This window comes from Columba livia, chromosome 1, assembly GCF_036013475.1.
Source record: "Columba livia isolate bColLiv1 breed racing homer chromosome 1, bColLiv1.pat.W.v2, whole genome shotgun sequence".
NCBI classification, from domain to species: Eukaryota; Metazoa; Chordata; class Aves; order Columbiformes; family Columbidae; genus Columba; species Columba livia.
The window spans coordinates 208,492,761-208,514,391 of record NC_088602.1 but is presented as its reverse complement, the minus strand read 5'-3'; positions in this window follow the sequence as shown (position 1 = coordinate 208,514,391).

Here is a 21,631-nt window from a genome sequence, read left to right as displayed (position 1 = left end):
GGTGTTTTGCCCTTATGTTTCCTTTCGCTCCTAGTCAGAGGAGAAACGTTTGCATTTTCACAGCAGATTTCAGCCCACTGAATTTCAGCACAATGCATACAATACATGAATGTTAACCACGGGTGTGTCTCAGTTTGCAGCAGTGTAGGTAGTGGCACTTCAAGGCAACACTGTCCCAATGAAACCAATGTTCAGACTCAACTCTACTTGGAGGAACACGAGATCAAGTACTGGAAATGTAAAGGCAATATAACCAAGTCCAACCATTAACCTAACACTGGCACTAAACCCTGTCCCTAGGAAACTCATCTACATTTCTTTTAAACACCTCCAGGGATGGTGCCTCCACCACTGCCCTGGGCAGCCTGTTCCAATGTCTGACAACCAAACAAAGAAATTGTTCCCAATATCCAATCTAGACCTCCCCTGGTGCAACTTGAGGCCATTTCCTCTCATCCCATCATTTGTTCCTTGGGAGCAGAGCCCCAATTCAGGCAGTTCAGAGATCAGAAGGTCTCCCCTCAGCTCCTGTTCTCCAGCTGAACCCACCAGGTCCCTCAGCCCCTCCTATCACACTTGTGCTCCAGCCCCTTCCCCAGCTCTGTTCCCTTCTCTCAACTCTCTCCAGCACCTCAAGGGCTTTCTTGTTGTGAGGAGTCCAAAATTGACCCCAGGATTCAAGGTTTGGCCTCCCCACTGCCCAGTACAGGGGGATGGTCACTGCCCTGGGCCAGCTGGTTGTATTATTGCTGATACAAGCCAGAATGCTGGTGGCCTTTTTGGCCACCTGGGCACACTGCTGGCTCATATTCATCTGGCTTTTGACCAACACACCCAAATATTTTTTTTGTCTGGCAGCTTTCCAGCCACTCTTCCCCAAGCCTGTAGCACTGCAATCTATAAGCAAATGAAATCACCCAGTTCACAACCTTAGAAGAGCTGTGGGGAAGGTTCATGGACACTCCAGCAACAAAAGAGCCAAATTTCCTCTGCTACAAGACACACTGCAGAGGGAGCAACTGGTAGAAACTGCCCAGTAGTCCCTCATCATAGTCAAAGTGGTGGGAACATGTTTCAGGGCTGCCCACAAAGTCCTTGCTTAAACTAAAAGTATAAATTGATGTTTCGGGTCATTCTGGGAACAGGACCATGCAAATTTTTTACATCAAAACAGCTAGTTTGCACAGCTCAGCTGTCAAATGTGAAACGTATTTCAGGAAACCACTTATGATCAATCCACTGAGTGAAACATCAGGAGGGATTGCTTCAAATTCAAAGTAGTTGCAATCAACTGATAGACAAATTATTTTTCTATGCCACAATTATCCACTTGGTTGCTGTTACAACCCCTGCCAGCTTTAAAAGTCAACATCACTCTGTCCCGGTGCTAAATCTGAGGGCAAAGAGAAAGATAAGGCAGCAAAGAATAATCGGCTGAAAAAGAAAGTAGGAATAATGTCAACAGGGACAGGACATCTGTTGGGGCAGTATGCTGCATGAGTGTAGTAAAATACCAGCTCATATTGCCCAGAGAGGTGGTGGATGCCCCATCCCTGGAGACGTCCCAGGCCAGGTTGGACGGGGCTCTGAGCAACCTGATCTGGGTGAAGATGTCCCTGTTTATGGCAAGGGGGTTGGACTAGATGAGCTTTGAATGTCCGTTCCAACCCAAACTATTCTATGATTCTATGTTTGCATGCATACAGGGGGCATGGCAGCAGTGCTTCTGAAGGATCTTTGAATGCTGTCACAGATCACAGAATGTGTGTCTGCAAGACATGAGGGGTAATTGAGTGTCTGGAAAAGGACCACAAAAGCCCAGAAAATAGATCCTGTTGGAAAACTCAGTGATGCTTAGTGTAAAGGAGACAAGACTGAGAAGTGGTTTCATAATGGTCTTCAAACAGTCAAAAAGTTTCTGCGTGATCAAAGGCAACAAACTGCTCCCCATGCCTGCCATTGGCAGGGGGTCTTAATGGATGACACAATAATGAGCTTAATTGGCAAAGAAAGTAGGGCAGGGCTGATATTAGGAGAAGGTCTAATGCTCAAGAAAATGCCAGGTGTAGAGGTCTCCTCATTGAAGATTAATGAAAATAGGTTATAGGTACATTTATGAGAAAACCCCAGATAGGATGGGTTCTCTCCTGTGTCAGAAGAACAGAAAATGAAAGACTTCTCCTTTTCTTGTTTGTCATTAGGCTTCTACTGGCTGTCATAAGAATGCCCATAACTTGCATCAGATGATGTGGCTTTCAAGATCAACTTGTAGTAGTCATCAGTTAGCAAGGCACTAAGATGTCAATAGTCGTGAGACAGTCTGTCATGGTTTAACCTCAGGTAGCCATTAAGCATCACACAGCCACTCATTCACTTCCCACGCAACAGGATGAGGGAAGAGAATTGGAACTGTAAAAGCGAGAAAACTCATGGGTTGAGGTAAAAGCAGTTTAAAGCTTGATATAAAAATAATAATTATAATAATTTGTAATGAAAAAGAAAATAACAAAGAGAGATTAATAACCTCTAAGAAAGAAAAGTGATGGAAATGAAAACAATCCCCCACCTCTAACTGACCAATTCCCAGCCATTTCCCAAGCAGTGTCCCCCTCTAAACTTCTCCCCCTTGTTTTATTGCTGAACATGGTGTCATATAGCATGGAATATTGCTTTGGTCAGTTGGGGTCAGCTGTCCCAGATGTGTCCCCTCACACGTTCTTGTGCACCCCCAGCCCACTCACTGGAGGGGTGGGGTGAGAAGCAGAAAAGGCCTTACATTGTATAAGCACTACTCAGTGATAACGAAAATGTCACTGTATTATCAACACTGTTATCAGCACAAATGAAAAGTATAGCCCCATACTAGCTACTATGAAGAAAATTAACTCCATCCCAGTAAAAACCAGTCAAAAGGTCTGGGAGCCATTGAACTAATGGAGCAGTAACAACTAAGTACTGGATGTGTAAAGCTCCTGTGTCTTGCTAAGAATTTTGCAAGACATATTCTCAGATCAACAGCAGGCTTACCCAGAGTCCCTGTCTACTCAACAAGAGGGCAACTGAATACACTAGTTCAAGAGGAGATTTACTTTTCAGCCCAGTCTGTGCTAATTGCATAATTTGCAGTATGTACACCAAGACCTCACACCAAGGCCATGGCCAGCTATGAAATTTGGGATGCTTGCAGTCCGAAAATGTATTTGGGAGCAACTGCACAAGCCCAAAGGAAGCAAGGTGCTAAAAATCTACTATTCTTTCATTATATGAAAGGTGAAACTTAGGCACAAAGAAGCCGTCTGAAACTTTCTGGCAGATAAACTAAGTTGCAGAAGAACCACGAATACACTCTTTCAATGCTGACTCCCACCTTGGTGCTTTCATGCCAAAGCATCTTGACTAGGAGTCTACAAATGGATGCTTCTTCCCTTCCTTCTGCAGTGCCACATTTTCCCAAATAGCACAAGTGTTTGTCTAGAGAAGGAGAGGAAGGCAATGCAGCCCAGGAAACCCACCTTTCACGTGAAGATGTCGTCCTATATGCTTTTCCTCTTGGCCAGCTGAATGTTGCCACCCTGTGTCAATCCTCCGAGTTTCTGTTGGAAGCCATCCTAACTCACCTTCTCTGTTCGTTATTTTCCAGCATTGCAGTCTGAGGGCAGAGATAACAACCCGGAAATAAGCTTCAGGTTGTAATTACAATATATATTGGTTTATAAATTCAATTGTTTAGCAGGGCAGTCTGCAGTCAACATTTACAGAAAAAATGAGGAAAAGAATCAGATTAGAAATCAGGTGGAACAAAGGCTTGGGATGAAAACACAAAGGAAACAGATGATGAACACAGAAATAGAAAGATATGACACGTGATCATTTTAATACTAGGGTCAATTCAGTCTGGACTATACTCTTCTGGTTGTGAAAAGTTAATTTTTAAAAAAATTGGTTTGGTATTGGCACAACATCAAAAAGTTCACAGAATTTAGAGACACATTTTTCCCCAAAACCATCATGGGGCAGGCCTTTTTTTTCCTATCAGCTTTAATCTGGATACCAGGGCAGCATAGGGTATGAGAGAAAGGAGATGGTCCTAAACTAGAGAAAAGCAGCCAAGCTCAGTGTTGAGTTTTCTTAATTGTTGTCTTTTTGTTTGTTTGTACGAGTTTGGTTTTTTTTTTTTGGGGAGGGGGGGTTGTTCTTTGTTTTTTTGGGAACTGCGATGAGATCACCTAAGCTGAATGGACATCTGTCTTCTCTCTTTGGCTGGGAAGTCATTAGCTCAGTGGGATGAGTCAAGCGGAGGTAGATGTCATGGCTGGTTGACCAACGTTAGTCTCCTGATGAGGAAGCATGGATTCATATTACACACGCTTGCAATCTGTTTGTATCTGTGACGGTTGGATCTTGGCAATTGTCTTGATAAGTTACTGCAAATGTGCAGGGAAAAGTGGTAGTGAGCAGCTGTGTCCACTGGAAGATGCTGTGTAAACCTGCAGGAAGCATTGGTAAACAGAAAAAACATGCCAAATTTTCCATTTGGTGTGTGGTTGGAGAACGAGGTGGTTCGTACTAGTTCTGTCCTTCCTCTCAGCAGTCAGTATGAAAGAGTTAGAAACTGACATCTTCAAGCTTATCACTTCCATCTTCTTCCTGCATCACAGCATTCATTAAGGACAAGTGTAGAGTCTTGCATCTGGGCAGGAACAACCCCAGGTTCCAGTATAATTTGGGGAACGGCCCGTTAGAGAGCAGTGGAGAGGAAAGGGACCTGAGGGTCTTGGGGGACAGCAGGATGAGCATGAGCCAGCACTGGGCCCTTGTGGTCAACAAGGCAAATGGTACCTGGGGTGGATTAGAAGGGGGTGGTCAGTAGGTGGAAAGAGGTTCTCCTGTCCCTCTACTCTGCCCTGGTGAGACAACACCTGGAGTATTGTGTCCAGTTCTGGGACCCTCAGTTCCAGAAGGACAGGGAACTGGAAAGAGTCCAGCGCAGGGCAACGAAGATGCTGAAGGGAGTGGAACTTCTCGGGTGTGAGGAAAGGCTGAGGGAGCCGGGACTCTTTAGCTTGGAGAAGAGGAGACTGAGGGGAGACCTCATTAATGTTTATAAATATGTAAAGGGTGAGTGTCATGAGGATGGAGCCAGGCTCTTCTCAGTGACAACCAATGATAGGAAAAGGGGCAATGGGTACAAACTGGAACAAAAGAGGTTCCACTTAAATATGAGAAGAAATTTCTTCTCAGTAAGGGTAACAGAACACTAGAACAGGCTGCCCAGTGGGGTTGTGGAGTCTCCTTCTATGGAGACATTCAAAACCCGCCTGGACACCTTCATGTGTAACCTCATGTGGGTGTTCCTGCTCTGGCAGGGGGATTGGACTGCATGAGCTTTCCAGGTGCCTTCCAATTCCTGACATTCTGTGATTATTTCTTATGGCTGTGCCACAGAATAGTCTTGAGAACCGGGGGGCTAACACTCATATCAAGCAAAGATGAAATGCTTCTCTGCTTAGGAGCCTATGAAAGAATCTTTGGTCAGGATAGTTAAACTTTGCTATCTGCAAACTGGCAGAGGTTGGAGGCACCTCTGGAGAACATCTAGTCAAGCCCTGTTGAAACTAGATCAAGTTGCATGTGGTTGTGTCCAGTTGGGTTTTTAAAGTCTTCATGGATGGAGACTCCACAGTCTCTCCAGATATCCCATACTAGTGTTTGATCACCCTCCCCATAAAAAAGGTTTGGGTTTTTTTTATGTTTAAATCACAGAATCATAGAATGTTAGGGATTGGAAGGGACCTCAAAAGATCATCTAGTCCAACCCCTCCCACCAGAGCATTAACACCTAGATGAGGTTCCTGTGTTTTAGTATTTGTACATTGCATCTTGTCCTGTCACTGGGCACCACTCAGAAGAGTCTGACGTTCTCTTCTTTGCTCCCTTCCAGCAGGTACTTGCATACTTGGAGAAGATCCCCCTGAGTCTCCTCTTCTTCATGCTGCACAGTCCCAGCTCTTTTGGTCTCTCTTCATATGAGAAGTGCTCCAAGTCCTCAACCATCATCTTGGCTCCTTGCTGGGCTTGCTCCAGTATGCTCTGTCTTGTACTGGGGAGCCCAGAACTGGACCCAGCACTCCAGGTGTGTCCCATCAGTGCTAAGAAGAGGGGAAGGACCTAAAAAAAAGAGTTTAAAAAGCCAAATCAAATAATCAAACAAGCAAAAACCTTCTTAATTTGCTTTTACTTGTAACAATGTATTCTGTCCAGCTATTTACTGAAATAGTCACAAGAGACACTGCCATTTGGACTCACTGGAAAGTGAGCTTGGATTTTTCCATCTCTGCACGATGTGAAGAGCAAAGACATGGTGGAGCTGCCATAGGCAACACAATCTATGCAGTAAAACAGACTCCCCATTCTTGCTGGAAAGGCAGATTGCACGGTTCTGAAACCTGTGTGTCCACAGATGAAAGAGACTGCAAAACAGACTGCTAGCAAATAGGCTGCAAACATGGAGGTTTCTGATCACTTCAAGCATTTTAGGAGACATTACTGCTACAGCTCCAGCTATTCTGCCTTAAATATTGCATTTAAGTCTCCTCCATAAATGACCTTTGTCAAGGGAGAGTCTAGAAGAGATGGCATGGAACTGATTTTAAATTTTCTCTTCAATGTTTATAACCCAAACATAGCAACAGTAGGAGGCACATGAAAATGTGCCTGAATTTTAATTTGCCAAACTCAGGAAAAGCCTCATGCTTATGTTCAAAACATTAATCCTGTACTAATTTGCATGCAGGTCTTCTCCCTGTCTTTCTGTGAATTTTGTGCGTGCATAATTGTGCAGTGGTGACCCAGCCAGCAGGCATGGATACCTTTGCTCTTTGGCAGATGGCTCTGAAACCTCTCAGTCCCGTGGCAGAAGCCAGGATCTTGAATCAACAGTAGGTCTTTCCCAAGGGACTGTAGAATTATACTTCTCTTCCTTCTCCAAGTCTCACAGATCTAAAGCCAAAGTGAAGCAATTCTCACTTCTAATCTTCTCCCTCACACATCAGCAAACCTTTGGATTTTGCCCAGATACTTTGACGTGGAAACCTTCAAGTGACCCCGATACAAGGTGCTTTACAACCCTGTGCAATGGTTGAGAGACTATACTCACGCAGTTCATCTGCAGCACAAAGTAAGGGAGAAATCATCTGCTACATCAACTCATGCACCTGGAAAAAATGCACAAGCTTCAGGACATACAAACCCTCCATCTTTTTTTTTTTTCCAAGCAACTAAAACCGCCAGACAGAGACAATATCTCCAGTCCTCTCCATTAAACCACTGGGAGATTCTGCTCCTTCCCTCTCCACCATCTGAGAGAGGAGGACAAAGTGACAGAGGAGCCATGGGAAAAAAAAACTCTGTTGTCTTGGATAAGAACACACCCTCAGAAGCAGAGGAGACAGTAGGATGCATAGATGACAGTGGCTGCCAAGCATCCTATGAAATGATTATTTTTTTCTCAGATCTGTTTTCAATATTCCTCTGACCATCTTCTAACATCATAGTGGCACCTGGAAATAATGGATACTCTTCCAGGAAGTCTTGGAAAAGACCACGAACTGAGAAGTCTTTGGATGATAAGCTGGGCAACCTTCTTGTGCCACTATTACTGCAGGCTGTGAACCAGAGCCTCTGGGTACGAACCAGAACCTCCTTCTCCAGAGACACTGATCTAGCATCTTTCACCAGCCCCAAATGATTTACCAAACAGTTCTGCTTGAGAAACCTGCAAACCTGAGTAAGACATATGCATTATTTATAGCAATTGCCTTGAATTCCAGATGCTCATCACAACTCATTTGCATCTTATTCAGCTCAACTGAAGGTAGCCAAGGGCTGCACAAGGGCTTGAATTTCAACCATATCCCTGACTACCACAACCAACATGACTCTGCTAGCACCTGGAAAGGTCACTAACTGCTCTCACCTGTACTTCTTGCAAGCCTTCTCTGACCTCACATGCTACAAAACACATGCTACAAAAATGCTGATGACTTTGCGAGACCTTTGCCCCAGCAGGGAGAAGAAGCAAAGTCACAGCATCCCATCCATGCTGTGGCTTCTCTACTGCTTTCAGGTGCTGCATCACAGCCTTTCACAGGTGTCTCTCAATGAGACAGATGACTCTTCTTTCAGGTCTGTTGCAACTACATGGGCTTTAGCCTGAGTTCAACTCACCTCAAATCATGCTACAGCTGAGTCCTGCAACAGGTGAAGATAGCTCAGCTTCCAGAAGCTCAAGGCACATGTTTAGAGACTTAGATATAGTCTGTAAACAACCACAATATGGAGAGAGCTTGTTTTGTCATGTCACTCTGGGTGTCCATTGCAGACTCTGAGTTGTTCTGTGCCTCAGTTTCCCCATCTCTTAAATGAAGCTGATGTAATTTCTTGTCTCCAAACCGATGCCTGTAGGGCTTAACTGTTGTCTCAGGTGCTCAGCCCTAGCCCAGCAATGGAGCAAAGAGCCAAACAGGACTCTCAGTCTTGTTGGAAGCAAGGTAAACCAGAGTTATTTCCTCTTCCTAATCCTTGCTGGATTTTCCCTTCCCTCTCCTTATAAAAAACAAACAATGTCCTTTTTTTGTGTTGGTGTATCTCCCAAATGAGTGAGCCACACAGCTCCGAAGGTCTAGATGTCCCCAGCATTGGCAGCCAGCACACGACACAGCCCTTTGAACATTTTATTCCTCTCCCAGATCATACTGTTATCATGCAGATTTACACAACCAAACCAAGACCATGGGTTGTCTGTAGCTTGTGCTCAAAAGTGGTTTTCTAATAACTCCAGGGTACCACTTCATGTACTCACCTTTTCTCCAACACCTACTTATGTACCTCCCCTAAAAAAGCAAACACTTAATCACTGTTAACTGAAAGTAAATTGAGTTTGAAAAAGAAGGAAGACATCTGCATATGATGTTGTTTTATTATTACAATTACACAAATGAGGTTTTCAAGCAAACTTGAAATAAATTTAGGAGAATTTGTGCCATTGTTAGGACAAACATAATAAAAAGCCATCAGCAGGTTAATGCAGAAAAGCAAATCCATTTAGTGCTTTGTTGGGATGGGAATGGTAGAGTAAGGTCCTGTTGTCTTCAGGCATTCACGGGGCTAAAAGCCACTTTACAAAACTGGGTTTGGTTGAGGATGGTGATGAGATTTTTTTCTGTGTTTGTGGTTCTTTAGTAAAGAAAGCCCAGATGCAGGAAGCTTAAATTCCCAGCCTAAATTCCCTGTTCCTTAGAGACTAGGTGATGGTGAGCTTGGCCTAAGGAAAGCTCTGCAGAGGGAGCTATCAAGAGCTAGCCCATAAGAAGCAATGGGTGTAAGGACTTGTGAAATGATTCAGGCTGAACAAGGGCTTCAGATGTTTATGGAAAACCGGTATTATTCAGTGAAATTGTCCCCGAAGGGCTGGAGACTTGCAAACACCGGTTAGGTTTTAAAACAACAGCATTTCCCATTCAAAACTTGTGCTGGCACACATACACAAGCACACAGGGAGAAACTTTGAATTAAAACCAGAGATGAGCTCCAGATATTTGACGGATCTCTGCATAAATGATGGTAAAACTCTCTTAAATTTTATTATAAATTATCTCCCTGGGGTAACATTTGTACTGTCCCTTTTTCTGACACCATCCTTCATTACAGGCATCCAGAGCTGCCCACAGCTCCAGGGTGGCATTGAAAACCCTGGAGAGCTGCTGAGTTTCCCAGGACAGATCAGGGCTGTTCTCCATCTAGAAACCACCAGGAACACTCAACAAGCAGTTGCCAGAAGTTAACAGGAGCCAGGAACATTGCCTGTGTCTGCTTGATGTCATCGAGGCTGCCTTTGCTTTGTCAGAGCCTGGATCTTTATTCATGTTGAGATCTGGAATGAGCTTGCACACCAAGAGACTTGGAGAAGGAGGGAAAATACTAGGAGTGTAGGTATCCTGCTTGATCTGAAAGCTCTGCACATCTCTGCATTGCCAAATCTGAGCTCAACCTCATTTCATCGAGCTATATTCAGACCATGCTGAGGTGGTGGGTTGAAGGGAACGATGCAGAATGCTTCCCAAAGCTGCCCATCCACCACTTCCCCACAGCTGGTGTAAAGTCATTGGCAATACACCAAACACGATACCTCCCTGCTTTACCTCGCATGCAAAATAGCCTGCCTTTTGCTGCTCTTTTACCACGGTACTATAAAAGGTTTCTAAAAGCAGTCACCTTTTTTGGATAGGTTTATACAATAAGTTATCTAATCTGGAACTGATCACAGTTTGGTTTTATCTTGTATTATATAACATCAAGCATCATGGGACTGAGGTTTTACTTTAGTGCTACAACATTAATTTTCTAAGTCCTAATACTGTTTTCCTTCCTCATTTCCTGTAGCATGTCCTCAGACTTTACCACCAATGTTACTGGTAGACACCCTGCTGTGGCTCTGGAGGAAGATGGTGGAAAGCTCCTGCCATGTGGGAAGATGGATCTGCATGGGACGTTTGACAGGAACCAGACCTACATTTGTTGCCAGACTTGTGTGGACTTTAACAAAGCCTACAGCATAGATCTAGACCAGCATTCCACATTTCAGGGAATGCTTTGGGTTCAGGAAGTGGGAGCCATGAGAGTCACAAAGTTATCTGCAGAGGAACCTCGTTAAAATGTTTAAAAATTAAAGAAACATGGAAACATTATAAGAATGAACAAGGTGACTACCAGTATCCACAGTTGTACTTACCAGGCTGCCTTTTTCCAGCTCACTTACACCTGTCCTTTCTGCTAAAATTTACAGTGCAAGCAGTTTAAAGATGCAGAGCGGAAAATACAGTCCGGGATGCTCTGCCAGTACTGTCTCTACCAACATCTGTGCTTTTTGATGTGGCCACAGTTACCTGACAGGCTGGGTTTCAGGAGCTTAACACAATTTACTTGGTCCATTTTACATGTAGACTTGGACTGAATTATGTCCTGGGAGTGCTTGTTTTCCCTCCAGTGACAGTAAAAGGGTCAAGGCTTCAATATGCGTAGGTAAAGGTGTCTCCTTCAAACCAGATGGATCCAAATGGAAAATCTGAGCTGCCCTCAGATACAGACACTGATCTGTATCTCATGTCTTGCTTTCCCTGTCATTTCTTGGGTGAACTTCAGGGGCTCACTTTATTTCTGCCTCTTTCTCCTCCAACTCTTAGAGTAGCTCTTCTTCAGCAGAAATTCCCCAGGGTTGACTAGAAAAAATGTGTGAATACTCAAGAACAACAACAACAACAAGAAAAGGCAAACCAAAACAAAACAGATAGCACAAAGAGAGACAGAAAAAAAAATGGAAAGAAGAAGTGAGAGGGAATGTTTTGTCATGGTAGAAGAAAGCAAGATAGATAGTCAGAATGGCACTGCAGAGGAAAAGCATCAAAGTAAGAGAGGTTTAAGCCTAGCTCTGTTGAAATCATGAAACCCTGAGCCATGCTGGAAGGAAGGTGTTTGAGAAGGCTGTAGTTCATGAACAGCACGTTCTGGGGTTTTCTATCTGTTATTTCCATTAAGTTTTGTCCTGTATCACATATATGTCTCTGAATGCATAAAATGTTTATTTTGTAACTAAGGCATGATGTTCATCATTAATATTATCCCTACTGTCCCCAATGCAGAAGTAGATGGGAACAGTTTTACGTCTAAGACAAACATCACAGTTCAAATCTTGCTGGCCTAACTAAGCTCTGTCTATAGCAGTAGCTTAACCAGAGTCACAACACAGAATCATGGAAACATAAATTAGTTTGGGTTGGAAGGGACCTTCAAAGCTCATCCAGTGCCACCCCTGCCATGAGCAGGGACATCTTCACCAGCTCAGGTTGCTCAGACCCCCGTCCAAACTGGCCTGGAATGTCTCCAGGGATGGTTCATCTACTATCTCTCTGGGCAACCTGGGTCAGTGTTTCACCACCCTCATTGTAAAAAATTTCTTCCTCATGTCTACCCTGTACATAAGGCCATACTGATAAACTCTTGGTGTGGGTCCTGCAATGGCTTTGGTTATGTCCAGACAACACATCCCTGAACCACACGTAAGCACAGCTCAGGGACTATCCCACACCAGGGCCAGCCCCAATAGAAAGCACGGACCAAGTCACTGTGATCTGGGGACAAGAGAGAGTTCAGCAGTAGGGATGCCAACCGTGCTGTGCCAGCTGGCCTCAGGATCAGAGAACTAGCCCTGGCTTGTTTTGTTTCTAGCAGCATGCTTGACAGACCCAGAGCTACTCATTAGCCACCTTCGTTCAGAGAACTGTGTTTTCCTCCTTAGGAAAGTGCTCACAGGAGGCTGCAGCTCCTCGGTTTGCACTGCAGCCTGATATTTACAGAGGTTTTCTGAGAGGCAGATGTAATCTCTCTTCTGGCTTCCCAGGAGAGCTCCCAGCTCGTAGTTCTATGGCAAGGCCACAACACAGATCTTTTGCTACCTCCGTCTGCCCAAACAGAATTTGTGAGTGGAGAAAAAAGTCAGAGAGCACCTTGTTCTTTAGCCTAAGGATATGGGAGTCCTAGTTTCCCGCAGCTTGGTCATACAAGAGTGAAACTATGGCCTGAGGAACAGCAGCAACTTCACAGCTAACAGGGTTTTGCTGCAGCCTTAAAAAAAAAAAGAAAACGGAAGGAATAAAAAGAAAAAAAGAGCTGGATTGTTTATTGTTTAGGGGGAAAAAAGTAACTTTCTCTCATTTTGACAAGGTCACGTGACAGAGGCCCCTGAAAAATACTCGCAAAGTTGCAGCTAGCAAGCCTTCCGAGTGACAAAGCCATAGCAACCCGTGCCAGAGACCAAAGGGTATGATCAACGTTTGCAATTAAAATCTCTTTTGTTTTGTGCTGTTCACATACAGCGACCCTTGTATTTTGGTCAATGGAGCGTACTCCATGAAATGTTCAGCTCAGGCTTTGTTCTGTGCTGTATTCATTCTCTTTAGGCAGGAAACAAGAGCCATCCCAGCCAGCATATTGTCTGAACCCTGCTCGCTATTGTTTGTGTCAGCAACAATGAACACAAGGTCCCCCCCGCCTTTATTTTTTTAATTCCCTACAATACACCCTTCAAGATGAAATTAGTGATGTATACACTGTGTTTTCAGAGTCATAACAATGTGAGCGCATGGAGGCAACAATGCACCAATCCATTATTAAAGAAAAATGTAATTAAAATATCAACAGAAATGATACTTGGGTCAGAAAAAAAAAATAATACAAAAAAAAGAATTTATGTTCACTTTATTTCCCAGTTAGTCTTTTGTAACAGCTTTTCCTAATAACAGGTTGGTTTGATTTAAACACAAACGAACAAGTAGTATGTTTTCCAGCACCCTAAAAGCCACAGGGAAACTACACCAAGCAGAGCCCCTCAGCTTGTAGCAGACTTGCCCCAGTTAGCTTTACGATGTGAAACTACAATCGCTATATCTTTATATGGTGATCTGCTCTTCCTCTCCCACATCCCATGGGGAAGGCAGGACCTTCAGCACTGCAGAGCAGCCCTCTTGTCATTTGAACCGTACACTCTGGTAGCAATGCAAAGCTATTATCACCTAGCAAATACATCATCCTCCTGAAAAAGAGTAAAAAGAAAGGAGAGTCTGGGGAATTAGGGACAAATCAGCTTGACTTCAATGTTCAGAAAAATCTTCGAACAAACGTTCAAGCAATCTGTCTCTTAGCACCTAGAAAATAGCAAGAGGATAAGTCGCATCCGGCCTCAATTTCCCAGGAACAAATCACGTCCAGCCAACCTAATTTCCTACTATGACAGTGTAATGATCCTTGCGGGTCAGGAGAGCAGCAGCAGATGTAAGACAGCTTAACCTCAGTAAAGCTCTTGACATGCTCATGCAACATCGTCTCTTTCTATAAATACCTTAGCTACTTCATCACCCTAACCCGTCAGTTGATCTGATGAAAAATCAGCCAAATAATTTGGTTTAGTTGGCAACAGTCCATTTGGGGGTCCCTCTCCACCACATTTCATCTCGTATGCCAAATACTTCATGGAACTGCCAAGGGAGAACAGAAAGATAGAGTGAGCTCGAGCAGGACCTGGCTAGGCTCTGAGGCAGAACCAGTGCTAGGAAGGTCATGAGGAGCATCACCTCAAACCAGAGGTCAGAAGCACTGACTATAGAAAGCTCATTTCCCCAGAGTGCTGGTGTTGAGATACAGATGTTCCAAAGCACCAAAAATGCTCCCCCAACCATGTTAATGTCTGTTCTGACACCTGCAGCTCTTCCTGTTGAAGCTACAGGATGGAGATGAAGACACTGGTTAGGTCAAGGATAACAGGTAACAGACAAGTGCTCAGAAGCCTGAAGCTGCATCCTGCTGGATATAGTCCCTTGGTGGAAAGCAGGACTGATCCTGGCTTTCTTTTTAAGCGGAAAAAGCAGGATTAGATATTCAATGCAATGCAGACTTCTGCAATCTTCTCCAACCCCACATGTCGACCTTGGGACTGATGGAGAAAAATCACTGCTGGATTGGGGAAAAAAAAAAAGAAGAACTTTCACATCTGGCTTCAAGACAGATTTAAAAATAAAATTTGAACCCCCAGACAGTGAGACTGAAGTGAAATACCAACTCTCTTCCCTCCTGCACTCAAATTGGGAGCTATTGATGGCTTAAAGACCCAGTCTTAATTTTCTCCATGACTAATCTATTCAGTTTTCACTTAAGGAACCCTCAATGGTATAATGAGACAGCTGTTGCCTTCTATCCCTCCCCCATTTTCCCCAGCTAGGAAATTAAATTTAAAACCACTGCTTTAAATAGGCCTGGCACTGTCTCATCTCCTCTTGACTTGCTCTGGGAGCATCTTACCCGTAAGCGCAGGTGTCAGGTCAATCAGAATTCACCCAGCTCTTCGGATCTGCCTGAGTTGGTGGTTTCAAGAAAAAAGATGTTAAACTTCCAGATCCTACCCCTGTGTGATGTGGATTGAGTTGGGTTTTTTGTGTTTATTTGTTTGTTTGTTTATAACTGGTAGATGGTCTTGTGTTGGGATTTTAACATAGATTGTGGGATACTGGAACATGAATCCGCCATGGGCTTCCTGGGTGCAGGTAATTTAGAACCCAGCATGTTAAACAGGTAGAAGTGCAAGACATTAACTGGGATTCATGAAATTGCCTCTCCTCAGTTACTCCAGGCTGCTGTAGACTAAAGGCTTGTGCTTTGCTGTTGTTTTACAAGGCCTCCACAACCACTTCTGCTGGTTGAAAGTGAAGACCTGTTCTCCCATGGCCATCAGAGAGGGTGCAAAAGTTGTCCTTTCCCTGCAGTTTTTGAGAGCTGGCCTCAGAAAAGCAATTCAGTCAAATGTGCCTTGGCAATTGCTCCCCTAATGATTCTGAAATTAGTAGCTTCAGACAGAAAATGATAGGCATTTTAATGCAACTTGGGGAAAATACTCCTCTGCCTCTTGCTTCTACACTGATTAGGACAAAATCACATGAGCAATAACAGTTTCTGCAGACTTTACTTTTTATATGAGAAATGTGTTTTACATTCTCACCCTGACTACCCCTTCCATGATGCTCCTCTCTCTTCCCCATGCATTTCACTTCTTTCACTTATTTTTAACTTCCTTTGATCTCTCTGCACAGTCTTGTAGCCTGTTTAGCTCACTTTTCAGCTTAAGCTAAATAAGCTCCATTAAAATAAATCTTGCTTAAAGGAAAGACATAGAGAACGTGGGGGAGTTACACTGCCACATTCAGTCCCCAGCTTTCTGAGAGGCTGACCACAGAATTTCTGGATCAGACTGCCAGGCAAAAGAGCAATTACGACTAATCGCCAGGGTTGAATTTGCAAAGGGTGTGAAACTGAGCATTGAGTGAGCCCCATGATCATGAAAGATCATTGCCTTTGAGTGAGGAACAAGGGAGTTTCCCTTTAGGGTTAAGCCAACTCAAGTATCCCTTGCTCCTTCATCCGTTTTCTGTACATAATTCACACCCATTCACATCCTATATTCACCTATCCTTACCCCAAGAAGTTTGGAGATTCTCCTGTAGAAGACGCAAACAAGCACTTATTACCACTTTCTTACGAGGACCGCATTCCCCTTCATTCTTCTGCCTGCATGATCCTTTAGCTAAAGAAATTCCTCACCCTTATTCCTTTGTAGTGTACCACCAGCACAAATTCACATCCCTACTCAGCACCTCAAACATTCCTAAAAACTCTAGCAACATTGGGGGCTGCTTCAGAGGCCCCAGGCAGCTGAATAGTCATCTGTCCCAAAACAAGACATCAAGGAAAAAAAATAAAGATATAGAATTCTCACTGTCTTTATTGGCCTCCTAATTAACTATGTTCTATCAAGAAGGGACCCAGAGGGTCAGCTCAGCAGATGCCACAGGTCCATAGACAGCTGTACTCCCCAGGTAAAACAGACATCACATTGTGTATTTTATGCCATATCCTTACTGACCGACTCCCTCCTTATTCTGTACCTTTATGGCACATCCTTATGGCATATGGAAGGAGTTGGTGGATGTGACAGAACATCCTGCATTGCAGTCAAATAAATCACTTCAGCCACAATTTACCTGGAAGGTCACCATGTCTACATAAGGACACAGGAGAGGTTTTGGGGAAGAGTAAGAAGGATTAACTTCCTGAGAAATATCTCCTGTAAATAAAGCAAATGAAATTATACTTTGGCATGTTAGAAATGGGAGGAAAGGGCACAGACAAGAGGATGTATGTAAAATGAGGGAGGCAGGCTAAGAACGGCTTTCTGTCTCGTACAACAAGAATGAGACAGAGATATCCGATGCGAAGGAAATCTCTTGTCATCCAAAGTGTAATTAGACTGAGAGATTCATTTCCATAAGACGTCAATGAGGCCAGGAACTCAGCCAGACCCAAAGATGGCTTGGACATTTATAAGGATAACCCGAACATCTGAAGTTGTAAGATCAATGTTAAAAAAAATCTCAAGAGGGATCTAACATCCTATGTTTCAGACTTTAAATTAATCTCTTAGGTATTAGGAGGGTACCTCATTATGGGGGAACAAATTATTCTCCCTCTCTATCTTGGAGATACTGACACTTCAGTTTGAAACTTCTGCCAATGACCACAGCCAGAAATAGTGTCCTGCATTAGACAGTCTGGTTCATTGGATAATAGGAGAACCCTGTGTGACAGGGCAGAAGCTATCCCTAAGCTATGTACATTTGATGGTCTGTCTCAGATGCGAAAGGGAGCAGGAGGCAAACACTGCACAGGACAGTAAAATCATGCCAGTCCCAACTCATGTTTTTTCTATCACGAGGGTTGTTCACATCTGATTTACCCACATGATGAACCCTTAGAGTTTGACCAGGACAGCAAGTATGTGTCTGTGCACCTCAGCCCATAAGGAACCCATCGCTTCACCTTGGTGCTCCTGTAGTCTATCCCAGTTTGGGTGCCCAGGAGCTCTCACTAACTCGGTCCTTCCAGACACAGAGAAAGATGAACCCCCTTTGCCTTTATTCTGCTTCTGCACTACCAGCCCCAGTGCTCTCATTCAAACTTTAGAGGTTTATGGCTTGAGACAGAGCATTACCTGATGTGGACTCATTGGGTAAATCAGCCAGCATGCCATTACACTAAACAGAGGGATTTTACAGTTCAGGAATTTGAAGGCCAGCTGCTCTCATTGTGAAAATCTGCACCATTGTATGGAAATCAGCTTCATCATTTCAACACGTTAATCAGTTACCTCCTCCAAGCCTGGCACGGCTCTTTGATCTTGTGATTGAAGTGACATCTCAGGCCCCCAAAACAAGTGTGTGCATTTTCTACGGCATCCCTTCTTCAGCAGGAGAAAACAGGGTGGGAACTGGTCATGGCCTGAGGTTTGCTGGTGTTCCTTGGCTGATTTTGGACAGCATAATTTTCCCTGCAAGGAGATCAGTCCCCGCTGAGATTGCTCTAAGCTCAAACATCCCCAGATGACCCATCCCTGGAGACATCCCAGGCCAGGCTGGATGGGGCTCTGAGCAACCTGAGCTGGTGAAGACGTCCCTGCTCATGGCAGGGGTGGGACTGGACAAGCTTTGAAGGTCCCTTCCGACCTGAGCTGTCCTATGATTCTATATCCATACAGCAAGCCTTGGGACTTCATCTCACATTTTTTCCTCTCAGCAGTCCTCTGTCCAAGCACCACCTCCTCTTCACTATGCCTAAAGGATCCCCAAGTGCTTTACAGCTCCAAGGAATAGTTTTCAATGAACTGCCCATTTCCTGGTGGAAAAGGCTAGAAGCCCACAGCTTAGGTTAGATGATGGGAATCTTTAGATGTATTCCAGCTGCAGAAAAATAAAAATGTCCTCTATATCAGAGTAACTAATCCTGCTTAGGCTGTAAAGCCCTGGATGAACAGTCGATTCTACTTTCTTGTCAGATCCTAATCTGACATGCTGATAATGAAGAAAGGGAGGAGAAATCACAGGAAGGAAATCAGGAAGAAGGTTTTGTCGTTGGGAGGGGACATTTGCAGGGGTGGTAGAGAAGGGAAAGGGGTGAAGAGGAATGAGAACAGGCAGGCTTTACAATGAAATTGAATATTAGGAGGTGGAAAATAAAATGGAGACTGGCTGCACTGAAAGTGATACAGGCTGGAGATGGAGAGAGACAAAGAATGACAGCGGATCAGTTTAAGCATGAAAGAACAGAAAGGAAAAGAATAATAATGTTGGCTTGTAAGCTCCAATCAGATTATAGTTTCCTCCAGTGAATTCACTCTCTTGTAAATGTAGTGCAGGGGGCTGTACAGAACTGGTGTGATTTCCCCATTGGGTGGCACTGGGACATTAAACTGAGATATGTGTGAGTTTCATTATAATCCTGCATATGTGTACATTAAATGTCTCAGTGAGCACCCGTGCATGAGACATGCTCTATATATTTTTGTGTGGAGCAACATGTTAAATGTGTTTGGGGTCTGGAGAAAGAAGCGTAGTGGAATGGGTGCACACATGTGTCTGTGAGGGTGTGACATTAAATTTCAGTGTGTATTCATGCCAGGCAGTAAATCACAGCATGCAGAGCGCCCCCAAAGCCCCAGGGCTTCTTCCCCTGGGGATGATGGAGATCCACATGCAGCTGGAGGTCTCAAAGACTCAAGAAGCTGCTGGGCCACTCTCCAGCAGGTGGGATGTCCCAGCGCCAAAATGAAGGAGTCAGCTGAGGATCAGGTAGATGGAGTGGGGGCTCGCAGATTCTCCTGTGTTCCCCACCCAACAGACTGAACAAGGCTGGAGATGTGGTGGGGTCACTGGGGAATCCAGCTTACAGACAGAACACCCCTTCCCTCATGGAGGTTTGGGTGGGGAAGAAGAGCCTGGATGGGAGCCAAAATCTCCAAATCTCCTTCCCTTCTCAACCATACCCATAAGTCTCAGAGCTAAACAAGTCCAGCCTTCTGGTTCTGTTTTCTCCAACTCTCTGTGATCTCAGACCACGCTGAGAGTGGGACGAAGCCCAGCAGCCCTGAGATCTGTTCCACTTCCCCTACCTCTCTCCTGCCAAATCTTCTCACTTGCTACCTCATGGCCAAAGATGTAGCCTGTTAATCCTGACCAAGCAGGCTGCAGGTGCCTATCTTGAGATGATCAGTGAAAATATCTGAGCTCTCCTGGTAGCTATCTGTCACAAGGGGGCATGTAGAAGGCTTCACCTTCATGAAACCTGCTATACTCCATCTCTAAATGGGGAACGGTAAATATCTGAGAGGAAAAGGGGAGAGGGAGTCCTGGAACTAAGAATCAAATAAAGCCAAGGGTGCTCAGAAAGCTAGAATGATGTGTCCGTGAGGAACAAGAGTATAATCTAGGATACTACAGAGATGACTGGGAAGACATATGGTGAAGGCTATAAAATCATGCATGTCAAGGAAAGGATGAGTGGATAATGATTGCCCATGGTCTTTTCCAGCACAAGAGCTTGGCAGTCCCAGAGAAGATGTAAGCAAGCTGTGGAATTTCTTGCCGTTGGATATATAGTTGGTTCTTAAAGTTAATAAAGGTCCAGGGAAGAACAGAGAAGTTAAAAGAAAAATCCAGTCAGTGTTATTAAATCCATAGAGAATCCATCTAGCCCTGAAAGTCCCTGAGTCTCAAATGGTTGGAGGCAAGGAAAGTACGAGGGAGGAAAAACCACAAACCCTTGCCTTATCATTATGCATAATGCATATTCCCATAGTCACTTTTGGAGACAGTGAGTTAGGAACTAACAACTTGTGAAGCTGTTTGGTATTATCTCTGCCCCTTTACTCTTTGCAATGTCATCGCCTGAGCATCACGTACCTTGGAAACTGAGTCACACAGATTATGACTGCCTGGCATGTCTAGGCAGGGCTATATCCAGATCTAGTATGTTCCCCTCCTGCTTGAGCAGACAGGACGTCACCTGCCCAAACATACCTGAGGAGGTGTCTGAAAGCCACCCTGGAAGCACAATGTGGTCAGAGAGCAGGAAAGGCTTGCAAAAAAGTAAATAAAAAGCCTCAAGAGGTTGAGGATTCTGCTTAAGTGCTGCATAACCCTGGGAGGTCTGAGAAGGATTAGAGTCATAGCTTTTCTTTGTTAGAGCAAGACTGTGTAAGTGAAAATGGGGTTGCATCAGTTGAAATCAGAGCAAGGCTTGGGTCTCCCCCAAAGAAACACCCTTTGTGGACAGCAAAGATTTCACTCTTGCAGCATTTTTTGAGTGCCTTTTGTGTAGCTCCCATCTCTTCTATATTCAGGACACAAAGCAATCCCCAGTGTGCTTTAGATAAGGGCAGGCCCATCCATAACTTTTCTACACTGTGTTGTGATACAATGACATGCTCAATCCAACTTTCTTTTCCACAGGACAGAGTGCCTGAGAAATTTATTGTTCTCTGCAGCAGCCATGGGATAATTAACCCTGTCATTTGTGGTTATATGGAGTGCTTTGTTCCACAAGCCTGAGGCTCTGGGCTTGGGTATTGCTTCTTTTTGGTAATTTCCTCCTAGATCCCTCTATCTGCTAGGAAACAATGTGATGAATTACTCTCTGCTAACCACTGTGTGCATTTCTGCAACACCTTGCAAAAAAGTTATCACTAGAGGAGCTGCAGATGATGCTGAACTTCAATTAGGCCTCAAATTAGTTGTACAGGGTGACATTTTCCAATCATGCAACATTAGCATCCTCCCTAATTATGAAAATGTAAAGCTAACTTCTGTTTCATAATAAATTAGGCTTGTTCTCTTGGTATCTAAAACACACAAGCACGCACACACTTTGCTGATGCTCAGGAACTGTCACAACCACAGTAACGTCCTTTCCCTCTAAAGGTCAGACATGGTGGGTGCCTGGGAACATGTCTGATAGCACTGCTCAGGAAAAGGGAAATCAGCAAGAAGAGGCAAAAAGGCATTGAAGGAATATGGCTTTATTGACCCATTTGGGCTGGTGGGCACAGCCTTAGATGTTCTCACACCAGCCAGCATCATTCTCCAAGGAGAAGGGAGAAGGAGCAGGAGGAAATATCCCTTCCTCTCCTCCCTCCATGGGTTTT